The sequence below is a fragment of the Salvelinus namaycush genome, chromosome 15 (genome assembly GCF_016432855.1).
Source record: "Salvelinus namaycush isolate Seneca chromosome 15, SaNama_1.0, whole genome shotgun sequence".
Classification (NCBI taxonomy): Eukaryota; Metazoa; Chordata; class Actinopteri; order Salmoniformes; family Salmonidae; genus Salvelinus; species Salvelinus namaycush.
The window spans coordinates 7260847-7273469 of NC_052321.1; positions in this window are offsets into that span (position 1 = coordinate 7260847).

Consider the following 12623-nt stretch of genomic DNA (forward strand, 5'->3'; position numbering starts at 1 on the left):
ATGGGCGTGGGCTTCCCTAACTGTCTGAGAGGAATGTCATGTTTCCGAGCCCATGCTTCGTCCATAAAACAACCCTCAGCCCCAGAGTCTATCAAGGCACTGCAGGAAGCAGCTGAACCGGTCCAGCGTAGATGGACCGACAAGGTAGTACAGGATCTTGATGGAGAGACAGGAGTAGTAGCGCTCACCAGTAGCCCTCCGCTTACTGATGAGCTCTGGCTTTTACTGGACATGACATGACAAAATGTCCCGCAGAACCGCAATAGAGGCAAAGGCGGTTGGTGATTCTCCGTTCCCTCTCCTTAGTCGAGATGCGAATACCTCCCAGCTGCATGGGCTCAGTCTCTGAGCCGGTGGGAGGAGATGGTTGAGATGCGGAGAGGGGAAACACCGTTAACGCGAGCTCTCTTCCACGAGCTCGGTGACGAAGATCTACCCGTCGTTCTATGCGGATGGCGAGTGCAATCAAAGAGTCCACGCTGGAAGGAACCTCCCGGGAGAGAATCTCATCCTTAACCTCAGCGTGAAGTCCCTCCAGAAAACGAGCGAGCAACGCCGGCTCGTTCCAGTCACTGGAGGCAGCAAGAGTGCGAAACTCTATAGAGTAATCCGTTATGGATCGATCACCTTGACATAGGGAAGCCAGGGCCCTGGAAGCCTCCTTCCCAAAAACTGAACGATCAAAAACCCGTATCATCTCCTCTTTAAAGTTCTGATAATCGTTAGAACACTCAGCCCTTGCCTCCCAGATAGCTGTGCCCCACTCCCGAGCCCGACCAGTAAGGAGTGATATGACGTAAGCGATCCGAGCTCTCTCTCTTGAGTACGTGTTGGGCTGGAGAGAGAACACAATATCACACTGGGTGAGAAAGGAGCGACACTCAGTGGGCTGCCCAGAGTAACATGGTGGGTTATTAACCCTAGGTTCCGGAGACTCGGAAGACCAGGAAGTAGCTGGTGGCACGAGATGAAGACTCTGAAACTGTCCAGAGAGATCGGAAACCTGAGCGGCCAGGGTCTCAACGGCATGACGAGCAGCAAACAATTCCTGCTCGTGTCTGCCGAGCATTGCTCCCTGGAACTCGACGGCAGTGTTGAGAGAATCCATAGTCGCTGGGTCCATCTTGGTCGGATTCTTCTGTTATGCTGGTGAATGAGGACCCAAAAGCGACGTAATAGTAACAGAGTCTTTATTCCAGTAATAAACAAATAATGATTCTCCTGGATATTATCAATGGTCAATCCAAAACAGGAACTGAAATCCTCTCGTCAATAGAGAGGAACGACTGGAGACGCGACCACAGACTGCAGGTCGCTTCAGGAAGGCACTGGCCGTAGCTGACATAGACACCTGCTCACACGCAGCATCTGAAGAAGGCAAAGAACACGACAGGGCGGAACAAGGACACAGGAACAGCAAACATCAAACAAGAATCCGACAAGGACAGAAGCGGAAAACAGAGGGAGAAATAGGGACTCTAATCAGAGGGCAAAATAGGGGACAGGTGTGAAAGAGTAAATGAGGTCGTTAGGAGAATGAGAAACAGCTGGGAGCAGGAACGGAACGATAGAGAGAGAGAAAGAGGGAAAGAACCTAATAAGACCAGCAGAGGGAAGCACAGGGACAAGACATGATGAAAGACAAAACATGACACCCTTCCTCCTCTCCTCCCTACTTCCTCCTCTCAGCCCCCCTCCCTCTTCTCCTCCCTACTTCCTCCTCTGTGCCCCCCCTCCTCCCTACTTCCTCCTCTCAGCCCCCCTCCTCTCCTCCCTACTTCCTCCTCTCAGCCCCCCTCCTCTCCTCCCTACATCCTCCTCTCAGCCCCCCTCCCTCCTCTCCTCCCTACTTCCTCCTCTGTGCCCCCCTGTCCTCCCTACTTCCTCCTCTATGCCCTCCTCTCCTCCCTACTTCCTCCACTCAGCCCCCATCCCTCCTCTCCTCCCTACTTCCTCCTCTGTGCCCCCCTGTCCTCCCTACTTCCTCCTCTATGCCCTCCTCTCCTCCCTACTTCCTCCACTCAGCCCCCATCCCTCCTCTCCTCCCTACTTCCTCCTCTGTGCCCCCCTGTCCTCCCTACTTCCTCCTCTATGCCCTCCTCTCCTCCCTACTTCCTCCACTCAGCCCCCATCCCTCCTCTCCTCCCTACTTCCTCCTCTGTGCCCCCCTGTCCTCCCTACTTCCTCCTCTATGCCCTCCTCTCCTCCCTACTTCCTCCACTCAGCCCCCATCCCTCCTCCCTACACTCAGCCCCCATCCCTCCTCCCTACTTCCTCCACTCAGCCCCCTGCTCTCCTCCCTACTTCCTCCACTCAGCCCCCCTTCCTCCTCCCTACTTCCTCCTCTCTGCCCCCTCCCTTCTCTCCTCCCTACTTCCTCCTCTCTGCCCCCTTCCCCCATCCTCCCTACTTCCTCCTCTCTGCCCCCCCCCCCTCTCTTCCCTACTTCCTCCTCTCAGCCCCCCTCCCTCCTCCCTCCTCTCTGCCCCCTCCCTGCTCTCCTCCCTACTCCCTCCACTCAGCCCCCCTCCCTCTTTTCCTCCCTACATCCTCCTCTGAGCCCCCCTCCCCCCTCTCCTCCCTACTTCCTCTTCTGAGCCCCGTCCCTCCTCTTCTCCCTACTTCCTCCTCTCAGCCCCCCTACCGCCTCTCCTCCCTACTTCCTCCTCTCAGTCCCCCCTCCTCTCCTCCCTACTTCCTCTTCTGAGCCCCGTCCCTCCTCTTCTCCCTACTTCCTCTTCTCAGCCCCCTACCTCCTCTCCTCCCTACTTCCTCCTCTCAGTCCCCCTCCCTCCTCTCTACTTCCTCCTCTCAGTCCCCACTCCTCTAACCCCCGACTTCCTCCACTCTCCTCACTCTCCTCTACTTTTGCCCCAAATAACACAGAGCATATTTTACTGGCTATCCTGAGGAAACGTGTTCCGTGTTGTCGTTCAGCCATGACTCGGTGAAACATAAGACATAAAACAAATTGTATGTCCCGTTGGTAGAATAGTCTCGAACGGAGCTCATCCAGTTTATTCTCCAGTGATTGCACATTGGCCAATAGAACGAATGGTAGAAGCGGGTTGACCATTTGCTTACGAATTCTCGCAAGGCACCCTGATTTGCGCTCGGCTGTATTTCCGAATATAAAAAATATTCGTCCAGTTCAAGGTGAGTAATCACTGTTCTGATATCCAGAAGCTCTTTTTGGGTCTTAAGAGATGGTAGCGTCAACATTATGTACAACAACAAAAAAACACACAAAATATCAGGGTTGGTTAGGAGCCCGTAAAACGGCAGCCAACCCCTCCGGCGCCATTAATTTTTACACCCTATATCAACTAAATGCAGGCCAGAGGGAGCTGTCTGCACCTATATTGTAAATAGGCTAGGTTGTAGCAATCTCAATGATGGGTATAGGGAAAATTTGAGTATCATGTAGTAGCCTAAACCTATTGATGTTACATTGAGCTGGGTGAATGGAATATGAATGACAGTCATTCCAATATGCTGTAATAGAAATAAGGCCATGCTCATGAAGAAAATAAAATCGTCCTCCCTCATCTTAAACGGCAATAGGGAACTACTTTTAACCAGGGGCCAATAGGGAACTACTTTTAACCAGGGGCCAATAGGGAACTACTTTTAACCAGGGGCCAATAGGGAACTACTTTTAACCAGGGACCAATAGGGAACTACTTTTAACCAGGGACCATAGGGAACTACTTTTAACCAGGGGCCAATAGGGAACTACTTTTAACCAGGGGCCAATAGGGAACTACTTTTAACCAGGGGCCAATAGGGAACTACTTTTAACCAGGGGCCAATAGGGAACTACTTTTAACCAGGGACCATAGGGAACTACTTTTAACCAGGGACCATAGGAAATAGGGTGCCACGTTTGTCTTCCTCTAATCTCTATAAATAACCATTTGGAGGATGATAATCTCTCCCTCTCTCAAGCATCTACGCTTCCCTCTGTCTGCCCACCAAGCAGAATTGGATCTACTTGAAACGTGTGTGTGTGTGTGTGTGTGTGTGTGTGTGTGTGTGTGTGTGTGTGTGTGTGTGCGTGCGTGCGTGCGTGCGTGCGTGCGTGCGTGCGTGCGTGCGTGCGTGCGTGCGTGCGTGCGAGAGCGAGAGAGGCATGGGAGAGGGTTTTTCAGGTCAGGCAGGCAGAAGGGTGTTTTTAATTAGTTACTGGACAGAGAATGATGAGGTGTGAGGACATGAGGACTGAACAGGGGGAAGGAATCTTCACAGAACTGCTATATCATCCCCCCCACACTTCCACCCAGAGGAGGCATGTCGTGGGAGAGGAGGGGAGGTCGGGTGAGAAGGCGTCAGGGTGATGATGAGCACCGCTCTCTCTGACACACTGACACGCCACAACATGAATCACAGGAATTAGCTTAGTGGATTAGTTCCCAGCGTGTCGGAGAGAGCACGTGTGTGTGTGTGTGTCAGAGAGAGAGAGAGAGGGTGTGTGTGTGTGTCAGAGAGAGAGAGAGAGGGTGTGTCTCAACAATATCTCCTTTCTCCTGAAGTGTGCACTCATTCACTACTTCCCACAAATCTAAAAGCAACATATTTCTTTCTACCCCTCATTTCAAATCAGTGAAGGAGAGTGAACAAGTGCACACATTGGGAGGAAGGAGAGATGTATCTAACCATAATTGGTCGCGTGGGGCTCTGTTGGTGGAGCATGGCGCTTGCAACTCCAGGGTTGTTGGTTCGATTCCCACGGGGGACCAATACGAAGAAGGAAAAAAAAGTGTATGCTCTCACTACTGTAAGTCTCTCTGGATAAGAGTGTCTGCTAAATGACTCACTACTGTAAGTCTCTCTGGATAAGAGTGTCTGCTAAATGACTCACTACTGTAAGTCTCTCTGGATAAGAGTGTCTGCTAAATGACTCACTACTGTAAGTCTCTCTGGATAAGAGTGTCTGCTAAATGACTCACTACTGTAAGTCTCTCTGGATAAGAGTGTCTGCTATTAAAAAGTCAATGTAATTGGGATTTAACCAGAGGGAGTGTGGGTGTGTCATGGGATAATCAACGAGGAGCTGTGCGTTCTATGGAAAATAATGAACGACGTGTAAGGTATGTTCCACGACACTCTACAAGAGTGGAACTGACCTTCCACCACAGGAGTTTGGTGGCACCTTAATTGGGGAGGACGGGCTCGTGGTAATGACTGGAGCGGAATCGGTGGAATGGTATCAAACACAGGGTTTCTAGGTGTTTGACGCCATTCCATTGGTTCTGTTCCGGACGTTATTATGAGCCGTCCTCAACCCAGCAGCCTCCTGTGCCTTCCACAGAGTGACATTATTTTCCAGAGAACGCATAGACCCCCGTGTTGATTATTCCTGTTATACCATGGCTATAATTTAACACATTTGCTGGTGGAAATTGATAGCAAGTATACTAGATAGCTACAGTAGTTGCTGTTGTAACCAAGCAAACATACTTGCTAGTTTACCTAACTAAACCATCATCCTAGCTTGCTATTATTAAAATCGAAATTGAGCTCTGTACCACATCGCTGAGCGCCTCCCAAATGTTGTAACCGTGTGGTGGGCTCCGTATAGCTGGTAAGCAAGGTGCTGAAACAAAAGCTAGCAATATGATGGCTAATATGTAGCTAGCTAGCAATCTTAGATCGCTGTCTATAGTGAGATGCAACAGAGTGTTCGGCTAACTGGCTAGCAACCGGTTTTACTGTATAAATTAGCTTGATTTCGTTCTATTTATTTAACTTTTCCATTTAGAATAAACACTCTGTGGACTCTGTCTCGCCGCTATCTGAAACACATGTCAAGGTAATTACACCATTAGTTACAACATTTGCATTTGATTCTGTGGCCTAGTCTGCCAGTACATCTTTCTGTTTCCCTGACAACCTACGATGTCCATTACCAGGCTGGAGCGTGGTGGTGGCCACTGGAGGGAAATCAACTTCACTGAGCACATTTGGAAGCTCATCGTCATGAATTGGATCTATACCAGCTGATAGAAGTATCTAGGTCCCAAGATAACAATTCACTTTGACCAAAGAGAACATTTCAGACTAAGATTTTGCAAAATGTAAGATCATAATGAACAATATTATAAGGACAGAGGGGATCTGATCCAAGATCAGCCCTCTTACTCTGAAAGTCTTTGGGCCCTGGTCACTAACTCCATTCTCTTACCCTGGTTCTGGAGAGCTACATTGGTATGCATTTGTTTGTGTGTGTCCTAGGAGTTCCAGGTGGGAGTGTACCCACTGGAGGTCAACATCGATGAGCACATGTAGGAGTCCATCCTTGTGACGTCCATTTACACCCCTATATTATAACGTAACTTACAGAAACAACATTGAAAAAGCCCTCTTGGGGGGTCTCCTGAGTGGGGCAGCGGTCTAAGGCATTGCATCGCAGTGTTGTGGTGTCATTACTGGGGTGACGATCCCAGGCTGTGTCACAACCGGCCGTGACCGGGAGTCCCATAGGGCGGTGCACAATTGTCCCAGCGTCATCCGGATTAGGGAAGGGTTTGGCCGGGGAGGGGGGGGGTTTACTTGGCTCATCGCGCTCTAGTGATTCTGTGTGGCGGGCCGGGCGCCTGCAGGCTGACTTGAGTCGTCAGTTGAATGGTGTTTCCTCCGACACATTGGTGCAGCTGGCTTCCGGGGCAAGCCGGCGGGTGTTAAGGAGCGCGGCTTGGCGGGTCATGTTTCGGAGGACGCATGACTTGACCTTCGCCTCTCCCGAGCCCGTTGTGGAGTTGCAACGATGAGACAAGATCCTAATCACGAAATTGGGGAGAAAAAAGGGGGTTAAAAATACAAGAAAAATAATTAACTAAATAAAAGCCCCTCGGTCACTACATACAGTGCATTCAGAAAGTATTCAGACCCCTTGACTTTTTCCACATTTTGTTACGTTACAGCCTTATTTACAACCCATTGCTTTGGCACATTTTTATGATGTAAGCTGTATTTTCCAAACTGATGGAGAATGGTGATATCAGCAAGTGTAGAAACCTAGTAGAGTCATGAGCCTTTAGTCCAACTTCATGTCACGTCTACGGTTCTCTTTAAAGGCCTCGTGCTCTCTGAGATAAAATAAAAAGATATACAGTTTATCTCAATCATATTGTAAATCTCAATCATATTGGCAAATAAGAAACAAGAAAAGTTCCAGCTAGAACATCACCAAAATGTCACAATCCACCTCTCCCTTTCTACAGAGTCATACCCACAATCCACCTCTCCCCTTCTACATAGTCATACCCACAATCCACCTCTCACCTTCTACAGAGTCATACCCACAATCCACCTCTCCCCTTCTATAGTCATACCCACAATCCACCTCTCACCTTCTACAGAGTCATACCCACAATCCACCTCTCACCTTCTATAGAGTCATACCCACAATTCACCTCTCACCTTCTATAGTCATACCCGCAATCCACTTCTCACCTTCTACAGAGTCATACCCTAGTCACAATCCACCTCTCACCGTCTACAGAGTCATACCCACAATCCACCTCTCACCTTCTACAGAGTCATACCCACAATCCACCTCTCACCTTCTACTGAGTCATACCCACAATCCACTTCTCACCTTCTACTGAGTCATACCCTAGTCACAATCCACCTCTCACCTTCTACAGAGTCATACCCACAATCCACTTCTCACCTTCTACAGAGTCATACCCACAATCCACTTCTCACCTTCTACAGAGTCATACCCTTGTCACAATCCACCTCTCACCTTCTACTGAGTCATACCCTAGTCACAATCCACCTCTCACCTTCTACTGAGTCATACCCTAGTCACAATCCACCTCTCACCTTCTACAGAGTCATACCCACAATCCACCTCTCACCTTCTACAGAGTCATACCCACAATCCACCTCTCACCTTCTACAGAGTCATACCCACAATCCACCTCTCACCTTCTACAGAGTCATACCCACAATCCACCTCTTACCTTCTACATGGCAGGCCCTGGTTTATAGTGCGTTCGGAAAGTATTCAGACTCCTTGACTTTTCCCACGTTTTTGTTATGTTACAGCCTTATTATAAAATTGATAAAATCGTTTTTTCCCTCCATCAATCTACACACAATACCCCATAATGACAAAGCAAAAACTTGTTTTAGACATTTTTGCTAATGTATACAAAATAAAAAACTGAAATATCACATTTACATAAGTATTCAGACCCTTTACTCAGTACTTTATTGAAGCACCTTTGGTAGCGATTACAGCCTTGAGTATTCTTGGGTATGATGCTACAAGCTTGGGGAGTTTCTCACATTCTTCTCTGCAGATACTCTCAAGCTCTGTCAGGTTCGATGGGGAGCAAGCTGCACAGTTATTTTCGGGTCTCTCCAGAGATGTTCGATCGGGTTCAAGTTCGGGCTCTGGCTGGGCCATTCAAGGACATTCTGAGACTTGTCCCAAAGCCACTCCTGCGTTGTCTTGGCTGTGTGCTTAGGGTCATTGTCCTGTTGGAAGGTGACCCTTTGCCCCAGTCTGGAACAGGTTTTCATCAAGGATCTATCTGTACTTTGTTCCATTCATCTTTGCCTCGATCCTGACTAGTCTCCCAGTCCATGCCTCTAAAAAACATCCCTACAGCATAATGCTGTCACTGCCAGGTTTCCTCCAGACATGATGCTTGTTATTCAGGCCAAAGATTTTAATCTTGGTTTTATCAAACCAGAAAATCTTGTTTCTCATGATCTGAGAGTCTTTAGGTGGCTTTTGGCAAACTCCAAGCGGGCTGTCATGTGCCTTTTACTAAGTAGTGGCATCCGTCTGGCCACTCTACCATAAAGGCCTGATTGGTGGAGTGCTGCCAAGATGGTTGTCATTCTGGAAGGTTCTCCCATCTCCACAGAGGAACTCTAGAGCTCTGTCAGAGTGACCATCGGGTTGTTGGTCACCTCGCTGACCAAGGCCCTTCTCCCCCGATTGCTCAGTTTGGCCAGGCGGCCAGCTCTAGGAAGAGTCTTGGTGGTTCCAAATTGCTCTACGGTCAATTCCTTCGACCTCATGGCTTGGTTTTTGCTCTGACATGCACTGTCAACTGTGGGACCTTATATAGACAGGTTTGTGTGCTTCCCATGACTGTGTTTTTGTATTTTAATGTGTATATATATATATATATATATATATATATATATATATATATATATATACATACACTGCTCAAAAAAATAAAGGGAACACTAAAATAACACATCCTAGATCTGAATGAATGAAATATTCTTATTAAATACTTTTTTCTTTACATAGTTGAATGTGTTGACAACAAAATCACACAAAAATGATCAATGGAAATCAAATTTATCAACCCATGGAGGTCTGGATTTGGAGTCACACTCAAAATTAAAGTGGAAAACCACACTACAGGCTGATCCAACTTTGATGTAATGTCCTTAAAACAAGTCAAAATGAGGCTCAGTAGTGTGTGTGGCCTCCACGTGCCTGTATGACCTCCCTACAACGCCTGGGCATGCTCCTGATGAGGTGGCGGATGGTCTCCTGAGGGATCTCCTCCCAGACCTGGACTAAAGCATCCGCCAACTCCTGGACAGTCTGTGGTGCAACGTGGCGTTGGTGGATGGAACGAGACATGATGTCCCAGATGTGCTCAATTGGATTCAGGTCTGGGGAACGGGCGGGCCAGTCCATAGCATCAATGCCTTCCTCTTGCAGGAACTGCTGACACACTCCAGCCACATGAGGTCTAGCATTGTCTTGCATTAGGAGGAACCCAGGGCCAACCGCACCAGCATATGGTCTCACAAGGGGTCTGAGGATCTCATCTCGGTACCTAATGGCAGTCAGGCTACCTCTGGCGAGCACATGGAGGGCTGTGCGGCCCCACAAAGAAATGCCACCCCACACCATGACTGACCCACCGCCAAACCGGTCATGCTGGAGGATGTTGCAGGCAGCAGAACGTTCTCCACGGCGTCTCCAGACTCTGTCACGTCTGTCACATGTGCTCAGTGTGAACCTGCTTTCATCTGTGAAGAGCACAGGGCGCCAGTGGCGAATTTGCCAATCTTGGTGTCCTCTGGCAAATGCCAAACGTCCTGCACGGTGTTGGGCTGTAAGCACAAACCCCACCTGTGGACGTCGGGCCCTCATACCACCCTCATGGAGTCTGTTTCTGACCGTTTGAGCAGACACATGCACATTTGGGGCCTGCTGGAGGTCATTTTGCAGGGCTCTGGCAGTGCTCCTCCTTGCACAAAGGCGGAGGTAGCGGTCCTGCTGCTGGGTTGTTGCCCTCCTACGGCCTCCTCCACGTCTCCTGATGTACTGGCCTGTCTCCTGGTAGCGCCTCCATGCTCTGGACACTACGCTGACAGACACAGCAAACCTTCTTGCCACAGCTCGCATTGATGTGCCATCCTGGATGAGCTGCACTACCTGAGCCACTTGTGTGGGTTGTAGACTCCGTCTCATGCTACCACTACAGTGAAAGCACCGCCAGCATTCAAAAGTGACCAAAACATCAGCCAGGAAGCATAGGAACTGAGAAGTGGTCTGTGGTCACCACCTGCAGAACTACTCCTTTATTGGGGGTGTCTTGCTAATTGCCTATAATTTCCACCTGTTGTCTATTCCATTTGCACAACAGCATGTGAAATTTATTGTCAATCAGTGTTGCTTCCTAAGTGGACAGTTTGATTTCACAGAAGTGTGATTGACTTGGAGTTACATTGTGTTGTTTAAGTGTTCCCTTTAATTTTTTTGAGCAGTGTATATATATATATATATATACACAGTACCAGTCAAAAGTTTGGACACACCTACTCATTCAAGGGTTTTTATTTATTTATACTATTTTTTACGTTGTAGAATAATAGTGAAGACATCAAAACTATTAAACAACACATATGGAATCATGTAGTAACCCAAAAAGTGTTAAACAAATCAAAATGTATGTTATATTTGAGATTCTTCAAAGTACCCACCCTTTGCCTTGTTGACAGCTTTGCACACTCTTGGCATCATCCAGGTGGGCTTCATCCATCTGTGGAGAAACTCTGATTGGCGCAAACTGTGTGGAGGAGATGGTGACCAGTCGTAAGCAACCAGACTTTAGTGGCTTAGTTATTTCCTCAACTCCTCTTTAAATTTGACAAAGACACAGCAGTTGTTGATCAAGCTAAATTCTACAGTAAAACAGGTTGCTAGCAAGTTATCAGAAACAAACTGTTGCCTCTCAACATAGCCAACTATCTAAGATGGAAATGATTGCATCACAATACTAGGCAGCCATTGCGAGAGTACCCATGAGTCTACTAGTCAAATTGTCATGGTTAGAGGTTCCAAGTCCGCTCTGTTCGTTCTAGTTCTATGTCCAGAGCTGCCATTTCAGTAAGCCAGATGTCACAGCAACACATCCACATAATCCATTTTCAACATTATGCAGATTCATCCTCACTGTCACCTCAGGCTGAGCGATAACCGATCGCTTGTATCATCACGATCAGCAGAATTGTCACGATAAAAGACAACAGTTTAAAAAGAGTAAGGAAAAGTTCTCATAGAACGACATGTACTTGTGACACAGTCAACAGTCATACAGTTATTTTGACTTTCAGATTATTTCAGGAATTTGACAGTGACACAGATGTAAAGAGATCACGTGCTGTGAAACACGAGTGATCCAACTCTACAACCTAGTGGTAGAAAGCAATACTACAACTGTGACGCACATTCTATTCCTGACTCCTCTCCAACGCAGCGGGGGGCCGCAGTCCTGCTGGCTTTTCATTTTCACCCAGGTTTAAGTTAGTCCCTGGACCAGGCACAGATATACAAATCCGTAATGAAAAGCAGCAGGTGCTGTGGCCTGGAATTCAATTCAATTCAAACTTTATTGTTCCGTCTTGCGTCGTGACAATTTAACCCTTTCTATTTCATAAAGCTACCACAGCACGATGAGTCATTCATCTGCAAGTATTTATTCAATAAACATGTGAAATAATTACAATGTTGGCACATTATATATCTCCACCAAATGCAATTCAAAAAGTACTCCCCCCCCCCCCCCCCCCCCCCCCATCATCAAACAAAACACACATACATTTCATCTGTATCTAGAAATCATAGTCCAGTATTTCATTCAATACTACATACCATATTATCACTTGTACACATAAACATGAGTTTCTGTTGATGGTAGCAGTATTAACATTGTGTCAGTCGTAGAGAGAATAGGCCGGGTTAGGAATAATAACATCCGACCACTCTGGTCGAATTCTGAATTAAGTATATAATGAAGAGGATCAGTTGAATAATTAACTTCATTGAAGTTGCAAGAAAGGAAATAAAAAAACTATGAGGCTTGAAGTGTGGACGCATGCAGATCTCTGGCTGGTCCGTTGCTAGTCTGGATAACATGACATAAAACAGAAGAAAACAAAATACGTCATCATAGATAGAATCACAGAGGGAACGTTTTAAGACCATCGAAAATGTCCACACTTTATACAGGCCTGTAATGGTAATACGTTAAATTAAAACGAGGAGTCTTATGTACATTGTCATTGAAAGTTGCCTTGAGAAATAAAATGACGAGGCTGAAACTAAATGGAACATAGTCTGCACCATG